The sequence below is a fragment of the Oenanthe melanoleuca genome, chromosome 5, assembly GCF_029582105.1.
Source record: "Oenanthe melanoleuca isolate GR-GAL-2019-014 chromosome 5, OMel1.0, whole genome shotgun sequence".
NCBI classification, from domain to species: domain Eukaryota; kingdom Metazoa; phylum Chordata; class Aves; order Passeriformes; family Muscicapidae; genus Oenanthe; species Oenanthe melanoleuca.
This window is the reverse complement of record NC_079339.1, coordinates 4,094,354-4,114,657: the sequence shown is the minus strand read 5'-3', so window position 1 is coordinate 4,114,657 and position 20,304 is coordinate 4,094,354.

Sequence of the window (20,304 nt, the reverse complement as noted above, 5' to 3'; positions counted from 1 at the left end):
TGCTTAAGCATGAGAATTTTCTTTGATTGGTGATTGGTTTAGTTGTGCTGGCACAGTTTATCAATTATTTGCAACTTGCAATCACAGTCATAGCAGTTTATTCTGTGTGGTGGTTTGTACTGCAGGGTGGTGGGAAGCTGCTGATACTGGATGAGAAGTTCAATTTGCCCCATGGAGTTCTAATCCCGTGGAAATACAAACTCTGCCAGCAGCTGTGTGTCCCATCCTGTGAAGGGTGATGCAGACCCTCATCAGAGCTGTGCTCAAGGCTCTCTCAGCACAGGGAGCTGGCATGAATCTGGTCAGGAAACACCAGCAGATCCTGAGCATCCTCTGTGGTTGCTGTAAAAAGTCTTTGAAAGTTCCAGTCCTTTGTATTTATGGACTTAAAAAATTTTACAATTAATTAGTCCCTTAAACTGCAACAACATATTAAATATTATCACTTTCAGACTGTTAAGAGTCATTAGAAAAGATGACAGCACACACTCATGTTATTAGAAACTCCAGGCTTTAATGGATAATGTGTGGCAGCCCTGTAGCAGTGTAAAATTTCATGTAATTACATGTTCAATGCATTACAGATAACACACCATTTCAGTGTCAAGGGAAAAATCAGTTTCAGCCCTTTCAATTCTGACTTGCAACCTTAAAGAAGTCAAGTTTATATGTAAGAATCAGTTTGTGTGCAATTTACTTACTTGAGAACAAGAATTCACAAGTGAAGCTAACTTTAATAGAAGGCACTGAGATTTCTGTGCATCCAGGCTGTTCCATCAGTATGAGGGATAAATCCTTTCTAAAGGCTCTGTGGGCAGATTGCTTCTGGTGTTTAAAATGGAGAGGAGTGTCCTTCTCTCTAACAGAAAACAAATAATGTGTCAACCCAAAACTTGAAGTAACACAACCAAGGGGGATTGTCAGGCTTTTATACACAAAGCACTCAATCTGTCATTGCATGAGGAAACAAGGCATGTATCTGCACTTGGGCTTCTAGGATAAAAACCTCATTTTTTGGAACCTTATTTGGCACACCCAGGTGCTATTATTTTGATTGTTTTATAAAGAATTTAGGACCAAGATTGAAGTAAAATTTGAGAAAAATATTAAATTGGTCTGTATCCTTAATCAGTTTGATATTTAAAGAAGGCAACACATCTCCCACCAGGCATATGATATTTTCCAAATGCTGCAGAATTGTGCAACAGAATGAAAACAACTCTAAAGATTGAAGCCTGAAGGAGAAAAAAAAAAATTAATTTCCATCTGATTCCCCTATGAAAAAAAAGTGAAATGTCATTGTTCTCACTACCAGTCACAGTAGTTTTCTAAAGCTTTTAAAGATTGAGATAAGATAAATTTAGACCCAAAAATTTAGATTTGACCACATCACCAAGCACTAAGTATAGGAAAGTGTACAGATTCTGTGAAAATAAGTTAGATTTTGCTTGCAGTTACCACAAAAAGCTCTTAGAGGATGATGAAATCATTAAGAATAAAGAATTGGAAACTTGGAAACTGCAGACCTGGTAGTTGTAGCTCATGATTGTTATTGTAAAGTTTTTGCCCTTACAGCAACCACAGAGTTCTCCAGTTCCCAGCATGTTTAACATCAGCTGAAGTGCCACTGCCTGATTTAACCCAAGATATTTTACCAAAGTAAAGCCATCCACAGCTCAGACAGTGCTGGGACTCTGGGGGTGTCAGAACTGCAAGACCAGACTTTTGTGGACAGACTTTTCCTTGGAGCCTTTGGAGCAAATGCAGCTGCTGCTGTAAAGGAGAGAAAATAAAAATCAGATAAATTTAGGCACTGGTGAGTATGTATTATTTAGAGCCTCACATCACAAGCACTCAAGGAAAGTAAGAGCTGTATTTTAGTATTGACTGCACTGAATTGGTTGAATTGAAGGGTCAAAGTGTGAGTGGAGCAAGGGGAAAAAATGGTTCCTTGGTGTCCCCTCTGCCTCCTCTAGAAACTTGGGTGTTCTTGGCAGAGCATTTCCCAGGGCAGGCTTTGGCATCCAGTGCAGGTGAACCTTAATGCTCAGTACACCAAGGCAATTCCCCAAAAATTACCAGTTCTAAATCTCTCATCCATGACTCTCACTGGAACAGTTTAAAATATGATCTAACATTTTCTGAAGTAGAGTTTTTGTTCATTTCACTTTGGTAGTAGTATCTTACAAGTAGGATAAACAAAAACTTCCTCATTTCTGGAAACTATTTTCAAGTTTGGAGGCAGGCCAAGAAAGGAAGGAATTCCATTCTCTGTGACATCCAAAGATATCTAGAAGTCTGTGTTTATATGAGTATCTGCTGCCTCTGTAAATGCAGTTTTTATCTTTTTTATCAAAAAATGGAGGGCTTAACAGTGAAAGAGGTTCTCTGGCAAAGAGACATTTTCTAATAGTGTTTATCCTTGTGTTTAGCCAGTGCTGTGTCCAGAGGGAAGAAATCTTCTCCTGTCTCTGTGTGTAGCTGGTGGGACAGGCTATGGGGCCACAGGGAAACTGCCTTCCCCTTTGCCAAAGGAATATATTATCATTGGAACAAAGGAAGAGAAGGGATTCTCTTATTTCAGACTGCCTTCACTGCCCAGAGGAGGAAGGTTCTATGGCTTGCCAAGAGGGATAAACTTCCCCTGAAGGGGGAAATTGCATGGATCTCTCCAGCAAGGCAGGAGGTGGGTGGAGGGTGGGTGGCTGCAGCAGGGAAGGAGCACACACAGCAGTGCTGGGGGGTTTATCATTGAAATAATCTGTGCTACAAGCTTTTGTCTTGAGATTTCAAAAAGTGTTCACACTAATGTAGCCATAGTGAACTAATCCAATTTATATTATTGTGAGCTGTGACTGAATCTGCCCCCAGTGTGTTTTGCTCCCAAGTACAAAAGGCACAGGAATGACTAAGTACACAAGAGTTCTTGTGAATTTTATTTAAAATCCAAGAATCTGCTTCTACATAGCAACATACATGCCTTGTTCTGCAGACATGTGGCTCATTCTTCACATGTCATAGAATGAAAAATGTGGCTTCTAATTCTGGTGTGAAGCAAGATGTTTGTGATTATAAATACAAATTATATAATTTGGGTTTTTTTAATAAAGTAATTGTGAGCTATCAGAATATTTTCTATTTAGGGATGGCAACAGGATTATGTTTAACATTACATATATATATATATATATATGTATGTATCTGTGCATGTGTACATGTACATGTATACAAGTACACAGCATTCTCAGGCATCAAGATGCAGGTAGCTCTTTCTGAATCCCAAGAGCAGAATGTGTATCCTGAAAGCAGATTTGAGAAGGCCATGATTGCACCCAGGCTTTATAAGGTTGGAAAAGTGCCCCAGCAGTACAGTAAATAAGAAAATGAATATCCATAAGGATCAAGTTTTCTAACAATGGCAGCAGCTCTGCAGCCCTCTCAGTGGCAGGTAGGATATCATGGATTTTCCACACACCACCCTGAAGCTCAGATGAGGATGGCTAGTGAAACTAATCCTGTTTTCATGGGGAAGTCAGTGCCAGGGCCACTCGATGCTGCTGGCATTGCTGTCAGGGGGATTGTGAAATAGGAAATAGCTCTTTGAGAGCTTGTGAAGTCTCACATGCTGCAGAAGGGATTCTGTGGAGGCTGCCACAACCCACTGGTGTGGGGCATGATGTTCATTCTCAGTCCTCCTCAGGCTGAACAGAGATTATGTGACAAAGAACTCTCATGCTTTTATTATATAGTTGCCTTAGGTTCAGAAACAATTTGGGCACATAAGGTGTTGGTTAACAAACCCTTAAACTTTAACACTTCCCAAAAGCAGTGGCTGATACAGCCTTGATTTTTGCTGTACACTTTAATAAGCTGCCAGCTCCCACAGCACAGTGTTAGAGGCTGTTGGCTCAGGAGCCACACCACAACATTTCTCAGGGGTTCTGGCATAAGCTTTTCAAAGTACTGGAATGAGTCACAGCCCTTCCACAAGCTCCCCACTCTACCCCAGACTCGAGTTTGGAGTCTGGGGTAGGATGTGGAAGCTGTTCTTTCTGCAGGCAAAGCAAGGAAGGACAGAAACAGAGACAGAGAGAGAGAAAGAGAACAAAGGATATCACCAGTCCTTAGGTGCTGCATTGGTCCTGCCTGGGGTGGTGCAGAGCTGGGGTGAACAGTGAACAGCCAGGATGAAAGAGAAAGGAAAGAAAAGGAGCACAAGTGAACTGTGTGAGTACTGAGCACTGAGATCCACCTCCTTTTGCAATCAACTTGCTGCACACCACCTATGCAGACCAGATTTTTCCAGCTGTTTTGTTTGCTTGTGCAGCCCCTTTGAGCCTTCCTCCAGAAGTGGGAAGAGGGGCAGGTGGCTGAGCACGACTCCAAGGTGGAGCAGGATGTTGAGAGAACAGCTCTGCCCCACTGCCCTCTTCAGATCTTCAGATTCCTGCATGACAGAAGGTTTGGATGCTGCTGGGCACCAGGGAAAAGGCTGCTCAAGGACAAGGAATTATAGCAATGATTAAACACCTGCAGGGTGTGTGACAAACGTGATGCTTTGCAAAAGTGTGTTTTTAGAGAGGTGTTGCCTTCTTTGACCAATGAGTCTTTTCTATTCTGTTTTTCATCTACCACCCTGTATATAACTGTAGTGTTCCTTTAAATAAAGCTCTCTCTTGCTTCTCCATTACACAAGGAGCTATGCTGCATTATCCCTTCTGACACTCCCATAGCCTAAAGTTTGGGACAGAACATTCTTGTGTGTGGTCCTTCACAGAGGCTGGAAGGATGGCAGGACATGAGGAACAAAAATGGTTTATTAGGGTTTAGGGCTCCTGAGCCTGCTGAAAGACACAGGAATCTCACAGGAAAGGCATCTGCTGTATCTCATCATCTTGAGCCACTCCAGAAACCCCAGAGGAGCTTCAGAGTTTTGGCAAAAAGGGTTGATAAAAAGCAGCAAGGCACATCAGGATTGGAATGCAGGGCTTGGCTCTGGAGATGGGGAAAGGGATCACATGGAAAATACTTATCTTCAGATACACAGAAAACACCTATCTTCAGGTGCACATAGAAAATATTTATCTTCAGATACACATAGAAAATACTTATCTTCAGGTGCACATAGAAAATTCATATATTCAGATACACATCACCCCTCTCTGTCCTGTGATTCCAGTGGTCTCTACCCTGGAACTGGAACATGATCTCTCATAATCCCAGCTGCCTTTCTCTTTTCCTTGTGGATGAAACATGAAGTTGTAAGTGGTTTGATTACTCTATTAGCAACAAATATTGCAACCCACAGAAATGAGCTTCAATGTGAGCTACTGGTTCCAGCACCATGGGAGTTACAGGAGGATGCTAAAAAGGTAGGCACCAAAAGGATTTAAATCCTCTTTCCAAGGGTCCAACTCAGCCCATTAAATGCAATGTGTCCCTCTGAATAAACTACTGTAAAATATGTTAAGACCAAGCCCTAAGGCTGAAGTATTTGATGTCCATTTCAACCATATTTTTGTAAAATTCTTTGTGTATTTTGGTCATCAAATTTTGCCTCCACAGTGTTTAAGTGGCCCAAGGAGAAATCAAAGCACACGACATCTCAGGCTAAAGCAAATCCAGAGTGATAGTTCTGTGGCTTTTTAAATAGTTAATCAGTTATCATTTTCTCCAAAATGGGCAAAATCTACAGGTGAGAAGACATTTGAGTTCAGATATGCATTGTCATTCATATTTTATTTTAAAAGCAATTTTTAAAGAATCTTTTAGATCTGGTTCTTTTGGGCAGTACATTTAAACCTGTCTGTGCAGAATTACCTGAAACAAATTATCATCTTACATTCCATATCTTTAATTTTATATATATATATAATATACAATATACAGTATACAATATACAGTATATAATATATAATATAATTTATATAATATTTAATATAACTTATATAATATAACTTATATAATATAACTTATAATATATAAGATATAAGATATAAGATATAAGATATAAGATATAAGATATATTATATAAGATATAAGATATAAGATATAAGATATAATATATAATATATAATATATTATGTATGATATATTATATATTGTATATTATATATTATATAAGTTATATTATATATTATATAAGTTATATTATATAAGATATAAGATATATTATATAAGATATAAGATATATTATATAAGATATAAGATATATGATAGATATAAGATATAATAATATAATTTAATTAAATTATTTTAACAGCCATTAATCCCTTGGCAAGAAATCAAAATTAAAATCAAAAAGAAATTGAAAATATTTCTTCTTCTAGCCCTGAGAAATAGCTTGACAAATTACATTTAACTGCAAATTTAAAATACTAACAAAAGCATAAAACCAGGACAATAAAAATAAATATGATTTTTTATACTTTCAGTAGATAGTTTTTAACAAATTTGTGTTTGGTTCCTGTTGGTTTGTAGTAAGAAGTGAATCAGCATTAGAATCATGGCTGATCAAACAGGAAGGACTGGAGAAGTTATTTGGCAAAGATCCATCTGCACAGGAACTTGGCCTCCTTACAGAGAAAATATTCTAATTTATATATGTATATATAAATTACACAGGTTGGGATGGTGTTGGTAAAAACCATCCACACTGGAGTCATGTGGGAAAGAAAGTCTGGACACCACAAATTAACTTACTTCAACTAAAATCATACAAACTAGAAATCAGCTAAAAACACATTGTACAGCTATGCACAGAGAAGTTTCTAATCACTATGTTAACTGGATGGTCAAACGGAATAACCAAAAAAATTTAGCCAGTTGGATTTATTGGCAAAGCTTACATGCAGTTTTAGCTATAACTACATGGTTTTTTTTAAACAATCAATTAATTAAGCCTACCAGAGAGGCAAAATCAGTCCACAATTTATTACAGAAAGTAACTTGCAGCCAAGGGTTAATTGCTGCACTCCTACATTTTCATTGCTGCAAACAAACTTTATCAAAATAGAATCCAAATTCCTAATTATTAGCACACAAGACCAAATCACAACAATGTGATTTATTTGATAATTTTAACCAAGGACAGGCTTTTTTCCTGAGGAGAAAAAGTTAGAGTAGAAAAGGAGCAAAGCAGGATTGTTCAGTCACTCTTGGGAAAGATAAGGAACTCTGTCTAGAGCTTTCCTAGATGGTGCTTTCCTAGGGAAATACCTAAAATAGTGTGAATCTTTAGTGTTTAGTGTAGCATCCTTAAATGAAATGCTTGTTTGACTGGAAGTGAAGCATTTGTGTGAAGGTTTTTCATAGAAGAAGAGTGTTTCCAGTTGAAGACTGAAGTCACTTGAGGTCTGAGAACATAATTTACACAGTATTTTGAAGTGTTCAGTGCAAGAAATCTTAGATTTGTTTTTTCAAGTGCATGAATTTTCACTATTAAGTCCAGGTCTTCGAGTCAAACAGTTGGAAAACAAAAAGTGCACAACTTTAGGCATCATTTTCTGGTTGGTTTTCCAGCCAGCTGTAGCTCAGCTCCCCTTGCAGCCTCCTCCAACCAGCAGTGCACCAGTATTTAACAATTTCAACCACTGCCACTCATCCCCTGCTCACCACTGGATTTTCCACCTGCCCTGGCAGCAGCTCCCACCATGGATTTGCTTTTCCCTACCCATCAAAAGCAGCCCAGAAGGAATGTGAGCCTCAGCATCCATCAGCCTTTTTGCAGAAAGCAGCACCAGGTTCTGAGTGTCAACCACAGCACACAACCACTTCCACAGCGTGCTCAAACTGGATTTCTGAGCTGTGCCAGCCTTGGGGTGACTTACTGGGAGGATGCTCAAGAGCTCTTTTTCTTTCCAGCCCATGTCCCTTTGCTGTATGTATGTGCACATGCACAGGCACTCAGCTTAAATCGTTCTCATATGTTCCTATGAGCTCATACTGTATTTATAGAAAGTAACTGTGTTGCTTCCCTGGCTCTATTTTAGTAGCCTCAGTGCAGTGTCTTCCAGTCTGTGTCATAAGACAGATATTCCTGGTTTCATTTTGTTTATTTTTCAATTTGAAATTATCTGGCTCTAACAGGGAATTTCTGCTAACACACCACCAAGTACAGTCCAACCAATACACTAATACTTATTTATTTCTGTCCAAAATATCTTGGTTGAAATAGAATGGGCCCTGCTCAGATTGTTCCACAGCTGTAATAGAGTGGTTTAATAATCCTGTGATCAAATAACATCCAAAGATTTTTTTCTCTTCTTCTTCTTTAGTTTTCTGAGTTCCAAGTTCAAGACAGAAATTATTGCTCTCAGTTCCAGAGCACATGTTTTTGCCAAATTTTATCCTTATTCTATTTGCAAATAATAAATTCTTCTCTATTCTCCTTATATTAATTGTCTTCTTGCTTTAGGGCACCATCATATTTAGTTAATATCCTCAAGCTCTTTGTGCAAAAACACTAATGAAAATGTTAAATTATGTCAGTTCCAAGAACAGCTCAGTAAGAACCGAATAAATTATCTTGTTGAAGATGGATATTTGTATCTAATTACAATGGAAACTCTTGTGGACCTGATGTTGCATCTTAGCAACACTTAGGTATTTCTGGAAGGAGATATATTTATCTTGGATTATATAATGCTTGCTGATTACTTTACAGGAAAGATTTTCCCCCTAAAATCATTAATAAGTATTTTCTTACAATAACAAATTATACAATCACAATGTGGGGAGGGTTGAGCAATTTGAGACAGCATGAGTCCTAAAGCAAGGCTGACATCAGCCATTTACAAAAACATTATTTGTAGTGGAAATCTGCCATCCTTGTAAGTTTAGATCCTGCATTTTTTCCAGCTCTGTTTAATGCATACAAGGGGTTTATCATGATCATTAAAAAATTACTCTTTTGATAATTTAATTGGGTTTGAATTTCAGGATTTAGGTCAGTTGAAATTTCTAACTTAGCTTAAAATATAAGGAGGAGGAATTAATGAGAATTTAATCTGCTTTCTGGACAATGAAAGTGTGTTCTTTCCCCCCTTTTCATTCAGAACAAAAATGCACAGTGAAAAGGAAACACTTTTAACATGTCTTTCTTCACAGTTTTAAGTTAGTCACCTAATTTACTGGGTGTCACAGAAATAGATTTTGTTAAAAACTGAACTGCATCATCTTACAAGAGAGGGGGAGTGGATGATGCACATCAGTGATTTATATATTTTGTCTTTTTAGAAAATTAATAAATTATAAGAAAATAAGGGGTTCTTTAGTTTATATCAGAAAATCATCAATGTACTTTAGAGTATTAAGGACATGTGTCAGTCTGAGTCAATAAAGACCTAGCTCAAAACTGAATTATTATGTCTACCTTTGAAGAAAATGGTAATATGTGAGCTACATATTTTGTCTGTTCCTAAAGGATGAGCTCTTCTTAGCAATCTTTTTTGTTCCAATTCACTATTTAAAGCCTGGCTGTTATTTTGTTTTCTGGGAAGTTGCTATGGCATTTGCATGGACTGTGTCATGTAAATTCAAAGATCTTTTCATGTGGAAGAGGACATTTTATGGGGACCCTTCACTAAAGGTTTCATGGACTGGAGGGCAGTCCAGGGTGACATGGAAACACAAAAACCACCTCCCAAGTCTCCAGTCAAATATGTTACTGCTGCTGCTGGCAGGCCCCGTGAAGGACTCACACCTAGAAATTAAAGGAACACTGCTAATATAATGGAAAACTGTTATTAAGGTTAAGGATTGAAGATTGAAGGTGGTAGTACCTGGCTGAAAAAAAAACTATTTAAACAGTATGCTAACAAGCTCTAACCACTAAAAACCCATCTGGAGCTGAGCAATCTGCACACAGACCAAGCCCCTGGGCTGGAAAAGACATGTTCAGCCTGTTGACTGATGCCAGAAGCATTAATGGAGCCTTCTCTATCTTCTCCCCATTTTAAACACACTTTTATACTAATTTTTATGTTTAGGTGGAACTGGAGTGACCAGTCTGGGGGTGGTTGGAGGTGGGTGAACCTGTCCTGCATCTGATGTGATTTTGGGAATGGTTGGGTGTCTGAGATCCCACCAACAGCAAGAAATCCTTCCCTCCCTTATTTGACTGTGCTGTGTGGCTTATCAGACACAGGATATCACCCAGTATCTCCTTTTGCAAGGATCTCAGCAGAGCCTGAAGTGTTTCCACTTCACACCACCCTCCATCTATGCCCTCTCAGCATTTGTTATGTGTGGGAAGTCAGGCATGCTGACCACAGTGCACCCTGGGACTAACAGCAGCAATTTCTCCCTAGAATTTTTAATATTTTATTTATTTATTTATTTATTTATTCATTCATTTATTTATTTTAATATATGTAACTTTCCACCCTGCTTCATCCTCCATTTTCATCCCCCCCTCATCATGTATGCTGACTGCAATTTTAATTTTACCCCTGGTCTGTACATTGCTTTGGTGGTAACTAATAACCACTGCTATAACATTTTTGGGATTGTCAAATAGTCATTACTGGCACCAAAATATACATTTGTAAACCATAACATCTTTGTGCTGCATTTTTTCTAAGTTGTTAGATATTAGGAGGAAATTTTTTACTGTGAGGGTGGTGACCCAGTCTGATTGCAGAGATGTAAAAACACTTGATAGTTGAGTGAGTTGATCTGGCTGCTGTACTCCTTAGTTTAAGGTGACACTTTATTTTTTATATGTTTTAAGATTACAGACTCTTCTTTTTGCTTTTGGCCTCCACTGGTTGCATGAAGAAAATTAACAGAGGAGAAAATGGCTCAATCAGAAATTGGAAATATCAGAAATTCATAAACAGGTTTTTGCAGGTATTCTACAGAATATCACAGTAAACTTAGACAGTTTCTTGCTATGACTGAGGATTTAATATAACCTTATTTCCTGTGAAATTCTTCACAAGACATTTTGAGGTGTCATTCTTTGAGAGCTGTATCCTGCAAAAGCAGCCAGGAAATGGAAAGGATTGCACACATCACCACCACAGCAGCCAAGGACCATCCTCAGTGATCCAAAATTCCCCTCTGAAGGTCCCTGAGAAGCTCAGTTTCAAACCTCCAGGAAATTACATTTTCCTCAGAGTCTAGCTAGAGTTAAATCAAACTAAATTCAACTCTTTTTTTAGCAAAGTGGCTCTTCCAGCTGCTCAGTTGAGCAGCCATGCTTAAACCTGTAGCTAATGAGTAATGTTTGTTTGTAGTGTCTGGACCTCATCTGGGAAAAATTGCCATAAATTTCCACTGGGAAACTGCTCTTCTGGGGAGCCACAGATCCCTGTCTTGGCTTCAGTGAAAACATGATGAAGCTGAGCCACTCCAATGAAGCATTTCAGGTCCAATTTCTTTAGATATTTTTGTCTGATTTTGCTCCTGTGTTCACATTTGTGTTTGAATTCTGGATCTGGTCTAGCACCGTGTTATTCTTTATTTGAAATCCAGTTACATCACAGAATGGCTGGGGGTGGGAAGAACTTTTATATGTTGTAGCATAGGAAAACAGGACTTAGGAGCTGAGAGGAAAATGAGCCCACTCATTGCAGAGTTAAGAGAGACCTTACAGACTCACCCTGAGAATCTCTGTTAGCATTTGCATGCAGGCCTGCAATAAATCCATCAGCCTGACAGTTTTTGGTTCCCTCAAGGTTTTCAGGCTTTGAGGAAGCAGGATGCCTTCCCTGTTCTCAGGTAGTGTGTAATCTGCTTTCTTTCATGCTTCCCAGGAATTTTCTGCACCAGGCTTTGTTGTTGCCTTTCACCTCTCCCTTTTCTTTTTAAAGGAGTCATAGATAAGGCTAAGGTAACCATGACTTGTTTTTGTGTGCTTTTAATAGCTCTGATTAGGTTTAAAAGGACAAAGAGAAGATTAAAAAGAATATCATTGCCAGACAACTCAGCCCAATGAAAACCCAAACTTGTAAATTTGTTCCAGGAAGCCAATTCTTTGGATTTAGCCAAGAAAGATAATTTTTCAGATCTGTCAACACCTTTTGTTCCTGCAGAGTTTGTAAAGTTCTGAGCTGATCTTTTAATTGAGTGTGAAGTGACTGAATATTCTGTTGTGAGGATTTATCAAAGGCCCTTGGAGGAGGTTTTTAATTCTCTCCCAATTCTATTCCATGTCATTCCATGGAAATGGAGTGACAGTGAGGAATTATGGATATTTCCCCAATCACAGTCCAGGGACAGATGAGTTTTTTGGGCCTCAACTCTCTTGCCTACCCATATAAGAGCACTTTCTAGGGCATCTAATCTGGCCATTATTTCTTTATCAATGTTTTCTTGTGTTTGTAATTCTGCTGTGCTATTAGTTAAAGCTTGTCCCACAGTGTGGGCAGTTTGAATGGAATTAGTTATGGCAGTGACAGCCACAGAGGCTGTGGTTAATATTATTATGGCAGAAACAACAGCAAAGATTAACCAACCCAGGAATTTGTGAGCTCATTCCTTGTTCTTTTAGATTTCCTCTTGGACTATTCAAGCCAATTGTGACAGATCATCCTGTCCTTCCCATGCCTGAGTAAGGTTTAGAGGTACACAAATTTCAGGTTTTCTTTAAATGGAAAGACAGAATAATTATGCATATCTCCATAGGTTATACAGGATTTAAAAACAAAAGAATCAGAAAAAAAGAAAAAACTCCAACCATTTCTATATTCTGTTGAGAAATCATGAGCTGAAGCAAAAACAGACAGGTGTGGAAACAAGTCATTAGCAATTGTTCCTCTAGCAGTGTCCAAATAGCAATTGTAGCATTCTTATCTAATTTTGCTTGGTTTATGCCATTGTGACTCTAGCAGTGCTTTCACAGCCTGAAGGGCTGCCACAAATCACTTACCTACATTAAAAGCCATACCCATCTAACAGCCATTCCCATCTAAAATCCATTCCCACCTTTGACATTTTCTTTCTGTCTGATTTTTCACCAAGCAAAAAGCTTAACCATGACCTGTTAGGAATACAGAATTCAGCTTAGTTCAGATCTGGTGCTTAAACTTAATTCATTCAGAAGAACCTGCTTGTTCTGGTTAAGTGCTCCAATTTGAGAAGAGAATAAATTCCTTCTGTCTGAGGCAAAAGAGAAAATCTCATGCTCTGTCTGAGAAAAAAGGATTGTGAGCTTCCTCACCCCTCACATGAGACTGCACAAACATGCATTACACTGCTAATGTATTAATTACATAATTGCTTATTAATCTGCTAACTTTGCAATATACTGTAGAAAATTCAGAAATTAAAAAGGATTTTCTTATTTAGCAAAAGAAATTGGTATGTCTGTGCAGTGAATGAAATAAGAAAGAGCAATATTGTTGCTTTTTATTTCATAATATAAAGAAGTTTGCGCTAATTTAAAGCACTTGCTTGGATTTAAACCCTCAGAACACTGACTTTCTGAAGGGTATAATAAAATAATAAAGAGATTATTTACAGGCAAAAATTATATTACATTACTGTTGATAAATACAAATATAAAATAACTTTCCAGGTCCATTCAATACTGCCTCTTTAAATTTTAAAGAGCTGCTCCTCATGGCAGACTTTCAAAAGGAAGGAAATAGGCTGCATCAGCAAGTTTGCTGTACAGGCATTCTGTAACTATATATGGATTTGGAAAGAAACTTGAGCCATATGAAGCTTGAATAGCAATATTTCACAGCTAGGAATTAGCAAGAACTGATTGAGATTCTTTCTGTGAAATGACACAACCAGAAATTCAAGAATTGATTTATTTGAGAGGAAACTGAATGTGAGCCAGGTGCCCCTGTTGCCCCTTGGGACTTGTGCTGCTCCCAAAATCTCAGCATTAAAAATCCAAGAGCCCTACTTGGGAACAGTGCTTATTTTTCTGATCAACTCTGCCCAGCACTGAAAAGACATTTTAAAAGTAACACTCTGAAAAAAAAATCTGTTTGACATATAATTATTGTGGCCTTGAACTTACGGAAATTTGGCCTTTCTGCCTGGGATGGATTTGGCTAGGGGTGTGTTCTTTCTGCCTTTTTTTTTGTAAGAAACAAATGGGTTGTTTTTTATTGCTGAGTGAAAAGGCAAGCACTATTAATATCATAGTGCTGACAAAGAAAGCCTTTTCCCAGTTTGCTGCTCTTTTTTTCTCTTTCTGTGGAAATTCCTGTTCTCTTTCCATAAACAGAAGCAAACAGACTAAACATTTCCTGCAAAATATGGCAGTGAGCACAAAGCAGCACTAGCAGGGTTATCTTGCTGATGTATTTTATTGTATGTCTGCACTGCCAAAGCACAAAATTTCACTGATATGAGAAGTTCTGTGTTGGGGTGTTTGTCTGAAGCCAATTTTAAGCTGTGCTGCAGAAATTTGAAAGGTGTTCAGGTGCAAACTGATGAAGTAGAAGGATTTTTTTCACTCTCACCTTCTCAGCTACACCACATGATGCCATTCTTTGCCCTGACACTCACAGCTACAAACCTCTTTTGTAAATATGAGTTGCTGTGATCCTGCCCTGCCCAGAGAGCCACAGCCCTGTAGGAGATGAGGATGCTCTTTGGTGGCCTCAACAAGATGAAGGAACCTGCACACACCAAAACTAGAATTTGTTAGGACTGAAAAAAAATAAGAGCTTGGGGATTTATGTACTTGAAGGTTCTCTGAGCCTTCTGCTACTCAGCAGACTCACACTATCCTCAGCATTGCAAACACTGCATGCCAAATCTTGGGGCAAAAGTGAGTTTGTGTCCCTGAAACAGCTGAGCTTTGAAGCAAAAATGCTTTGCAATCCCTGGCTAGTGGAAGCTGCCAGCACCAAGCCAGAGACAGGCTGGGAAATCTAAACATGAGCACTGCTCACTGCTATGAGAAGAATGATGTGACCTCAAGCTGAATGTTTACTGAAGCTCTGCCCTTTGTAGTGGATGATTTAAACACAAGATTGTGTTGCCCAGAGGTCTATTCTCCCTGATATTTATTAAAATATGGCACATCCTCTAGTCTTTACTCCTTCAGTTTATCTCTGTCCCAGCATCACTGTGAGACTGCCAGCACCCACTAGAGCTGGTCAAACACAGGGATGACAATAACTGCAAGGAAAAAAGGGAAGGAAATAGCAGTGCTGCCATAACCTAGATGTCTGTAGGGAATTTTATTATGCAGCTAGAGATCTACAGCTTTATTTCCTGGTGACATGACCTGCTTGATAGAGAGCATGGTGCTCATTATAAATTTTTGTCAGGTTGGACAAACACACCAGTCCATGTGTCAAGGAATCTTCTGCTTTACTGTAGAATTGTTTTAACTCTGGAAACTAGCCCACTACTTGGTCTCAAAAGCCCTGAATTTTTACATTTCAACAACTCCCAACTCCCACAAACCAACTTCTTACAGAATAATGGGTATAACATGATAGCCACACTTTTCCACGACAAAGCAAGATGGGAGAGAAGTAAATGCAGGAGAGAGAGAAAGGGAATAAAGCAAATCAGCTTGTCTTAAACCCTGTGTTGGTCCTACTGCATGGGTGGTCCAGATCTGGGGCAGTGAAAAGAGAAAGGGAGGAAAAAGAGAGGGGGACTGGTCTACTTCATGTATAGCTAACCTGGTGCATGCTTCCCATATAAACTGGATTTTTCATGCCATTTGGCCCACATCAGCCATTTCAAGCTCTCCAGGAACTGAGCTGGGCTGGGGGGAGTTGATGCAGGTGCAATCAGCATAAGTCTCAAGGTAGAAAAAAGTTGGATCAGCAGAGTGCTGCCCCTGCTCTGGGGTTCTCTTGTCCAGTCACAACTTTCCAGTCCACAGCTGTCAGTCAGAATGCTTGAGAAAAAACATTTTTATATGCTTGTGCCTGATCTTCCACATCTGGTCACATGAGCCTGAAGCTGTGGTACAGTAATTCAAAACATTGACTGGATGTAAGAAATACAGGAAAGGGTCATTTGGGGAAATACAATAGTTTAAAGTTTAAACAAGATAAAGTAAGTAGTAGTTTCCTGAAAAAAAAAAAGTCAAAGCAAACAAACAAAACAAAATAATCAAACCCTGATGTACTGGAAAAAATCCAAGGAAGTCCCTTCCACATGTCATGCTACTGATACTGGAGTGAGCTGTGCTGATCACACAGCAAGCCTGAACTGGAAAACACAACTGCCCCAGGGATCTTGGAGTTCATCACAAACTGGCTGAAGGTGAAAATTTTGGACTGTTATCATCATCAGAAGCAAAAGGTGATGTGCTGGGGAGGCCCCACCATTAACCAGCCACCAGAAGATGAGTAGTGAAGCACTCACTTCACTGGTGGCTCCTGACATATTGTGGGAATACATAAAAAAAAAAGAAAACTTCTACATGGAGACCTGCACAGGGATGACAGCAGCTTTTGAGGGACAAGGGGGATGGAGTCAGGCTGCAGGTCTGAGGCTGCACTGCTGGTTTTGGGTATTGCTGAGCAAGGGAAATGCCCAGCACTGACTCGTGGATGGTAGGAAATGCTCTGTGGGCTTGTCTCCCACAGGAAACAGTCACCCACAAACTTCTCCCATGTGAGTCCATCCCACAGGCAGCAGGTCCCCATAACTGGATGGGGATGTCACTATATATGTAACTGGGATGTGGGTCACTACTCCATGGGGTGCATCCCTCAGGAACAGCCTGCTCCAGGGCAGGTTTCCCCTTTGGGCACCCACCTGCCCTGGCACAGGCTCCTCCATGGGCTGCAGGTGCATCTCTGGATCTCTGCAGCTCTTTGCCCTCCACCAGGCTGTGGGGGCACAGCAGCTTCACCTCACCTGCACCACAGGCTGCCTCTGGCACCTGGAGCACCCTCATCTCCTCTCTCCCCTCTGACCTTGATGTTCCTGTCACTTATTCTCTCTCCATTCTTCTCTGGCTGCAGTTATATCCACAAAATAATTTTACATTTTTTTTTTTTACTTCTCTTAAATGTGAGAGAAGTACTTCTTTTTACTTTATTCTTCTTAAATGTGTTGTTACAGAGGTGTTAGCCCCATTTCTGATTGGCCCAGCTGACAGCCAGCTGCACCTTGGTTGTAGCTATGGGAGAAACCTGAATTCTGTCCTTGCAGTTGTGCTGGTTCTGTCTGGGGTAGAGTTAGTTCTCTTTGTAGTAGCTGACATGGGCTGTTTTGGATTTGTGCTGAGAACACTGTGTCTTGGTTTAGGGCAGGAAGTTAAGTCCTATTTTTCCTCAGGTTTAAACTTAATGGAAAAGATAAGAAATATTTCATCTGTGTAGCTCCTGCTGTGCCTGTGAGTGATGTGCTGCAGGGAGCAGCTGTGGGCACAAGCCTGCCTGTGGTCATGAGACATTGCCATGATCCATTCCTAAACATGTCCCATGAAAAGTGTACACCCAAATGAACCTCCCACATAATGCTGGCAAAATCCTGTGAGGTGAAACATACCTTCTGATCTGTGCAAGTGTGGGAGTCTGAACTCACATCCAGGGGTGCCTTGGGATCCAGCAAGGCTTTCAGGAAGGATTTCATACTTTATTTTTCATGTTTGAGTGGCTCAAGTAGCAGCAACAGTGGATAGTGAGTTTTTAGTTACTGAGGTTACTGAAAGGCAATATTTTGATTATGTTAAATAGCTGCCAGCCTCAGATGTCCATGAATCTGAACTGTTGATCTTTTACATGGATTTTTTTCCTGACAAAAAATATTTAGTTAACACTATCCATTACATAAATTTCAAAAATACACTTTCCTGACACTCTCACTGATCTTTACTAATTTGCAAGCACATCTGTCCATACTTGTCCTTCTCACCCTCACAGTCATTGTGAGTAAACACTTTTTTCACTTCTTTCTGGCTTGTACTTGTTTCTATTTCTGATACTTGTTTTATACACATATATATATGTTTATATTGTTTTTTATACAGTCAGCTTCTAGTATTGCATATTTTTTAAATAGATAAGACAGAAATCCTACAGTTATTTTGTTGCTTCCCCCTAAAGTGACTGTATAAGCCCACAAGAATTAGTGGGAAAAGGGCTGAGATGCCTCAAAGGGACATGTGGCTCAACCCACTTTCCCAAGCTCCCTCCAGGAGATCCCCCTGATGTCTGGAGCTTGCTGCTTACCTGGGTGGCTCCCCAGGGGAGATGTCTGCACAGAAAACATCCATTCCCTGCCTTGCCTTCTGAGGACAGCCTGTGCTCTGCCCCGTGGATGTAGCTAGGTTTGGTAGGACACAAACACAGTTAAATATAGACAGGAATGTTTCCTTCAGCCTTCATTTGTGCAAAAGCACAGATGGAAGCGGGCTCGAGCTGCACCAGGGCAGGGTTATTTTGGAAACAGAAAGTTTTTCACCCAGAGGTTTGTGCAGTCTCCCACCACCCCTGGGCTATGCAAAGCCACGCCAATGGCATGTTTTGCCTGCTGAGGTTTCCTCTGCCACTCTCTTTTTTAAGATGCAGATGTCTTGATGTTCCCATTGCCTTGGCTGACACACAGGTGATGAGTGCTGAAGAGCTGCTGCTCTGGGTTTGTGAGTGTCACAGAGACCTGTGCTGGCTGCTCTCACAAGTTCTGGTGGTTAAGGCTGCAGACGTGCAAATCCCTCACCAGCTCTGACATGTACCAGCTTTCTCCACAGAGTGATCCTCAAGATCCTGAGCTGCTCCTGATCAAATCATACTGCTAATTCTTGGAGAATATTTCATAATCAACATCATTAATAAATGCCAACACTTCTGCACACCTCATCAGAATCAAACCTCTGCTGAAAACTTGTACCAGAAGGATTCTTTGCTATGATGATTTTTCTCATGCAGCAACTTTGTCCCAAGGCTACCCATCAAATACCAATAATTAGCTGGTGGTCAGAGGAAACTGTTAGAAAGCTCTAACAGTGCATTAACACAATATTACAACAAACACTAACAGAACATTAGCACTAACTAAATTGATTAACAACTTCATTTTCTAAATAATCTAGAATTAACAAAACGAACAATTGAGGAATTACAACTCATATCTGGAAATGCTTAACATTTATGGAAAATTATGTTAACAGAAAATAATAGAATGCTTCCTGTATTATTCATTGTGCTAATTCACAGATTGCTTACAGGGCCCCCAACAAAAAGAAAAGGAAAATATAAAAGGCTACTGTTTGCAAGTAATTTGCAAGGAAGCCAAGTGCAAGCAAGCCAGTTACAGTATGGAGCAAAATCTTTCCAAGATCCATGTTTGACATTGCCCCATCAACAGCATGAGTGATGTACCCACCACTTTCAACAGGAGCTAGGAGGTGGTGGTTTAGAAAATGCAGTCCTTGGAGTCTCCTTTCTGAGAGTATTACTTAATAAAGTAGTTAATTTCTCCATTACTGCTGAACCATCTCCAGACTCCTAATCCTTTCTTGTCACTGCAGCAGAAGCAGTGGCAGCAAATGTCCAGATGCCATTCTCAGAGCCATGCTCACAGTGAATTAAGAGTAAAAACGACTCAGCTCCTGCTATTCCCTGTGTTTGGCCACTGTGTGAGGCCACCTGCAGATTAAATATTGGAAATTCAGTTACACAGGGGGTTCCTTGGGAGAAAAGCAGGAGGGGAAGGTGAGGCAGCCCTGCATTTGCAGACAGGCTCCCTTTGCTCTCAAGGGAAGTTGTTCAGCCTGAAAAGAGGAGGCTCTGGGACCCTAGAGCCCCTTCCACTGCCCAAGGGGGCCACAAGAGAGATGGGGCCCTACTTTTCAGCAAGGTCTGCTGTAATGGGACAAGAGATAATGGCTTTAAACTAAAAGAGGGTGTGTTCAGAATAGATATAAGGAATAAACTTTTCACAGGAGTAGTGAAAGACTGGCACAAGTTGCCCAGAGAGGTGGTGGATGCTTCATCCCTGAAATATTAAAATCCAGTTTGGTTTGGGCTCCACTCCTGCTCATTACAGGGAGGTTGGACTGAATGACCTTTAAAGGTCCCCTCCAGCCCAAACTGTGTGACAGAGAGCACATGTGGCAGCCTTTAACCCACACAGGGGTACTCTGGGCTGCCCTTGTGGGGAGGATGGGCTGCCCTGTCTGCCTTCCAGACACCACTTCTTTGTGAATATACCCTCTTTGATTTTGCATTGCTTTGGTTTTGCTGAACCTTCTCAGGGCTCTGAACAGGGAATTGTTTAAACCCCTCCAAAGCCATTTGGTGTGAAACAAGCATTTATTCTGTTACCAGAGAGGATCTGTTTTTCTGTGTGCTTCTGTGGGTTTGGGCATTGAGATCCTTTTGCACATTGACACTCAGGCATCACCTATCTAATCTTGAG